At 48.2% G+C, this 5954-nt stretch overlaps 1 long non-coding RNA gene across 3 annotated transcripts; it reads left to right on the top strand.

The window, feature by feature from the left end:
* The first annotated feature begins 3788 nt into the window (after nucleotides 1-3788).
* LOC308175640 lies at nucleotides 3789-5558 on the top strand. 3 transcript variants are annotated; one of them, XR_013937974.1, is made up of 7 exons: nucleotides 3789-3843; nucleotides 3924-3974; nucleotides 4286-4478; nucleotides 4600-4717; nucleotides 4925-4993; nucleotides 5087-5166; nucleotides 5428-5558. It is a non-coding gene; the product is annotated as an uncharacterized lncRNA (long non-coding RNA). The 3 variants fall into 3 exon arrangements; XR_013937976.1 differs by having other exon boundaries at nucleotides 3808-3974; nucleotides 4286-4330; nucleotides 4414-4478; XR_013937975.1 differs by having other exon boundaries at nucleotides 4286-4717.
* The last annotated feature ends 396 nt before the right edge of the window (nucleotides 5559-5954 follow it).

The raw sequence follows: 5954 nt of genomic DNA, 5'->3' as shown, positions 1-5954 counted from the left end.
GAGGATGTGACATGGGCAAACCCCCAGCTCGCTGCAAACTTCCTGAACCGTTCGCATGCAAACTGTGGGCCGTTGTCCGAGACCACCCTCTCTGGCTGCCCATAACGTGCAAACTGAGCTTTGCAGCGCGTGATGAGCGTGTCCGCAGACAGATCTGGCAGCTGGTCGATTTCCCAGAAATCCGAATACTGGTCCACAATGATGAGAAAGTCCTTGCCCGCATATGAGTAGACGTCCATACTCACTGCCTGCCACGGGCGCACCGGTATGTCATGCGACATCATCGGTTCCTTCTGCTGGACCCGTGCGTACTCATTGCATGCGGAGCAGTTCCCAACAAAGTCCTTTATCTCCGCTCTCATGTTCGGCCAGAAGAGCGTATCCCTGGCCCGTCTGTAACACGCCTCCCCACCAATGTGGCTAGCGTGTATGCGTTTGAGCAGCTCAGATCTCATGGCTTTTGGTATGACGACGCACTGTCCCCTGTACAACGCTCCGTCTTGAACATTCAGCTCGTCTCTGAAGGGCCAGTATTCCCGCACTGCCAGCGGAGTGTCCTCTTTAAAGTCTGGCCAGCCACTGAGGATCACAGATGCCAGCTCCTGAAGCACATCATCCGTCTCTGTGTGCTGCACAATCTGGTGGAATCTGAAAGCCGTAACGTCCAGGTGCTGTGCCTGGTCCAGCTGTGAATACCCGGCCTGGGTGCTGTTCACGGCGCACACAGCATGCTGCACGTACGGGGTGTCAGACCCACGGCACGGGGGCGTGGCCCTGCTCAGAGTGTCGCTGACATACATCTCGGGGCCCGGCTTGTACACAACATCCAGATTGTAGCTTTGCAGCTGCAGCAACATGTCTTGGAGACGTTTCGGTGCGCTCAGGAGGGGCTTCTTGAATATTGTGATAAGCGGCTTGTGGTCTGTTTCTGCAGTGATAGCCTCCCTGCCATACAGGTACTGGTGGAATCTCTGGCAGGCAAAGACTATGCTCAAACACTCCTTCTCAATCTGAGCGTAGTTTTGCTCTGTCGGCGTTAGTGCCCTCGATGCAAAAGCCACCGGCTGTCCCCCTTGTAACAAACAGCCCCCCAGCCCGGTCATGCTGGCGTCGCTCTGGACCGTGACAGGCTTTGTGATATCATAGTACTTGAGGACGGGCGTGCAGGTGACCATACGCTTCACTCCGCGCACTGCATCTTCGTGTTTGGGCAACCAGTGCCACATGACGTCCTTATCCAAGAGCCTGCGGAGCGGCTCACAGACCTCCGAGAGCTTTGGCAGAAACTTTGCAAGGTACGTCACGAACCCAATGAAGCGCTGCACTGCTTTCACGTCGGTGGGTGTCGGCATTTCCAGCACGGCCCGTGTCTTCTCTGGGTCGATTTTCAGTCCCTCCGAGGACAGAATGTGGCCGTGGAAGTGTACGGCTTTGAGCTTGAACTGTAGCTTGCGTTCACTCAGCCTGAGTCCCACTGCTCTGCATCGTTCCATGAGAGCACTCAAGTTTCTGTCATGGTCCAGTTCGGCCTCGGCATCCGTATCGCCACACCCGACCACCAGGATGTCATCCGCGATCGGTTCGATGCCGGCCAGGCCCGATAGCAGCTCGTGTTGCTTGCGCTGGTAGATCTCAGGCGCTACTGAGACTCCGAAAGGGAGCTTGAGCCATCTCATCCGACCCCACGGTGTCCAGAAGGTCGTCAGACGGCTGCTCGCGTCGTCAAGCTTGCACTGTAAAAAGGCATCACGAGCGTCTGCCAACGTGAAGAGGCGAGCCTTGGGCAACTTGTACAACACATCTTCCAGCGTCGGCATATGGTAGTGAGACCTCAGCAGCGCTCGGTTGAGAGGCTTTGGATCGATATAGATTCTTATTTTCTCTGGCTTTGCGACAGTCACCATGTTACTTATCCATGCTGTCGGCTCAGTCACCGGCTCAATGTTGCCGACCTTGACATGTCTGTCAAGTTCCTCCTTGACTCTCGCCTTCAGAGCCACTGGAACATTCCTCGGCGCGCACTGCACCGGCGTCACATCAGGATCCAGCTCGAAGTGTATCTCGCCCGGGACTGACTCGATTGGGTCATTGAAGACGTCATGATAGTCTCTCAGCAGCTGATCTTTGGTGAGGGGCACAGATTGGCTCGCATCAACTGTGTGGAGTTCATCTGGAACGGTGAAGGATACGAGGCCCAGACGTTCGCATGTGCCCCCCCCGAGAAGAGGCTTTTGCTCTGTGTCGACTATTTCAAATGTGAGGTTGTGCTTTTCTCCCCGGATGACACATTCAGTGTGGAATTTCCCCAGTGATGGCATGATTTCCCCAGAGTATAACTTTAACTTGGCTGCGCTCGGGCCTAGCGCCGCTCTGGGTGACAGCTTCTCTTTAATCTTGCGGCCCATGACATTGCAGGTGGAGCCTGTATCCAGCTGACACTGTTGCCTTTTCTCATTCAGGCATAGATTCACCAACCACTTGCGCCCCTGCTGGGCCTTTGCAGTATTGACACATTCAGTTACTCGAAACAGTCTATCATCAGTATCTGAGTCATCTTCTCTTTGCTCCTCATTTTCAAGCACATTCACTTTTTTTATTTTGTCAGCCTTGCTGCCAGCCTGGCATACCTTGGCAAAGTGATTTGCTATGCCACATATCCGGCATGTCTTACCGTAGGCTGGGCACTGCTCCCTGCCCCGTTTGTGGCTGCCTCCACAGTATTTGCAGCTCCACTGTGGCTCTCTCTCCGCTGGCGCTGTTTTCCTTTGATGTGCGCGCCTCTCACTCTGCCTGTCCGCGGCATTCACATTGTCCGTCTGTGCTAGCGGGGCCATCACTCTCATGTGTCTCTCGGTTAGCTCAGCGAGCCTACATATTTCAGTCGCTGTGTGTAACGTCAACTCACGTTCGCGTAGCAGACGCCTCCTGGTGCCCTCACTAGCAACACCCAGCACGAGCCTGTCACGAACCAGCTCGTCCTTCAGCGCACGGTATTCGCATGACGATGCTCTCTCCTTAAGCTTTGTCAGGAAACTGTCTATTGGCTCATCAGCCTCTTGTTTGCAGCTTCCAAACATGTACCTCTCATAAATGACGTTTCTCGCCGGTTTGAAGTAAACCCCCAAAGCGTCCATAATCGCTTTTGGGTCCTTCTGTTCATTCTCCGTCAACGTGAGGCTATGTGTGTATACATGACGGCACTCACTTCCCATCAGCCGTCTCAGCGTGGCTGCCTTGATCAGCTTCGACTTCTCGCTCAGTCCGGTAGCGAGCAAAAAATCCTCAAACTCTGCACGGAAGACTTCCCAGTTTTTCGCCAGATCACCAGTCATGCGCATACCATCGGGCGCGGGGATGCTGTTGCTTGCCATGGCGTTTTATTTCTTTAAGCATCTTTATTTTATTTTTATTTTTACTTAGATCCCGCTTCTGACTCCATGTTTCAGTATGACTTTTATTAAAGTGCAGTTCCTTCCGCTCACGCCCACATACAACAACCGGGTCATGCATGCAACATTATCAGGTCACCCCTAGGTGTCCCTGTAACACAGGCTACTAACATATGCCTATATGTAACAGCGGAGTTCCAGAACACAGCTCCGGAAGGGCCCGGTGATGACGTCATCAAAAGACGACAACGTGTTTCTAACATCTTTTATTTTACTACTAATGTGTGTCAAGCTGTCCGATATATCTATAGTATCCATCTGCGCGCAACAAATCCAACACCCGGAAATGTGTTATGCAAATATGCAGGCGCGGTATGATGACGTAACACCCAGGGGTGTTGCTGAGAAAATTGTTGCGGGATCCTGGACAGAGAAGACTGGTCTGGATTTGGAGGTATTGTTTGAATGTTACTATCATATTATAGCTATAGTCATAATTACCTACTATTCTCTAACTAACTTTTCTTCGTACAGGGGCTTCCGAGGCAGACCAGTGGCAATGACTGTGGTGTCTTCATGATAATGGTGAGTTATGGTAATGCCACCAAGTGATATGGCACACTTGATTGTTCCTTAAAACCATCAAAAAAATGTGTAAATGTATGTAACAATGACTGACCACCACTTAGTCCTGACCAACATTCTGTTTGTGCATTTGCAAATAAAAAGGTGTGCAATAAAAGGTATTAAGGAACATTCATGTGTGCAGACCTCTCATATCACTTTCCTATGGAGTTATCAGCCATGTACATTTCATTGGATGTGTGTGACTACCTTCTCACTGAGTTATAAGCTGTCACATGGTAATCTTGTCTTTGTGTCTTTTCTCATTACAGTATGCCTGGTATTTCGCCATGGAGGCTACCTTTGACTTCAGCATTGTAAGTATTAAGAAAACAAGAACCCATTATATCAATATGCTATAAGACTTTGAATGCAAATTGAGTAACTGCTCTTTCTTTAGGATGACATGTCTCTCCTGAGAAGGTGGTGGTGTATTGTCCTGGTGGAAAACATTGGGCTGGAAGGGTATGCTGCAGTGCTACAAAAATAATAATTGTATTTGTACATTTATTATCAAGAGGACTTTGGGGTAACACCTGGCCCTACAATTCAACCTTCCGGTGAAGATAATGTGTGTTAATTTCAGATATGGAAGGAAGTTTGCTCACTTTAGTGAGGAAGGCAGAGCGACCCTTCACGACAGTGTCCCACCTGTATTCAGGACCTATTCAAGTGTTAAAAGGAGTCATGCAAGCAACACCATGGTCAGTGCATCTCTCACTAAGTATCTATGACCGTGTGCCTGTTTCTGAATGGGCTACTGCTCCTAAAACACATACTCCATGCAACTTTATGGCACATGCAATATGTTTAGTGGTACTGTGTCATTCTGAATCCAGCCTGGATCTCTTTTTGAAGTAGTTAACCCTTTCATGTAAAACATACTGGCAATAATGGTGGACTCTGTACAGATGCCACTGGACACTGACGAGGACCACACGTACTTCAAGAGGCCTTACAGCTTTCCTCCTAAAGAATTGGTTAGTGTGAATGAAGTTTATTGCATACAAACATACTATCCACCATTCACAGCTGTACACATAGTCATGCTTATGTGTGTATCCTGTTACCAGGGACAAAGATGTCAGAAGCCTGGAAAGTGAAACCACACTTTATATCAGGACACTTGAGGTAGAATGATCAAGGAAAGAAAGTGAGTGACTCATTCAGTACTTAACTGCACCTTTTCATTGTAACATGGTTAAGCACTGTATTATTATTTTAGGAAAGGGCTCAACAAGTTCAACACCAACGAAGAGTGACCAATGACTTGTTAGTGCATTGCATTTGCAATGCATTTTGGAAACATGAGGAGAGTGCTAATACAAATTCCATGACAGTTTGCAACCACTGATGAATGTGAGTTTCTTAAATTAATTATTAATCACTTCTTTATAACATTTTGTCTCAACAGTGAGAAGCAGCTGTCTCACCATTATATGGTCGAAAATGTGAGAAGAAAAGGAAGCTGAAAGACCATAGAGACAATGTTGAAAGAGCACTTGTGCTAAAGTGCAATCAGCAATGATGTCTTGATTGAAGCGCATTGAGTCGTATCTTGTGAGATGCGCTATACAAATAAAGCTTGAATTGATTTGATCCCTTGTACACTTTTTTTGGGCATTTGTGTTGCAACACACCTGTACATTCTGCACTCTACCCTGTTAGGCCCTTATTTTACTCTAGACAGAAGGGTTGTAACACTTGTTATTAATTCCATTTGGTATACCTCATAAACTTTCTTGCATTTCTGGTGTTTGCATTTTACATATTCTAAATATATGCTATCTACATGTCGCACTGGATGGGGTTATTGCTGTTGACTCATCAGAAAGTAAAGACTAATTCACAGAGTGTATGAAGATTCCAGTAAGGGTTTTGTGAAGGAGCCCTAGTGCTGTTGACATCAGAAATAGAATGTTTTATTTAGCTCATCAGTGT

This window comes from Nansenia antarctica (assembly GCF_963989245.1).
Source record: "Nansenia antarctica genome assembly, contig: SCAFFOLD_41, whole genome shotgun sequence".
Lineage (NCBI taxonomy): Eukaryota > Metazoa > Chordata > Actinopteri > Argentiniformes > Microstomatidae > Nansenia > Nansenia antarctica.
Note: the sequence above shows the minus strand (reverse complement) of the source record. Positions and strands in the feature narration are given on the sequence as shown.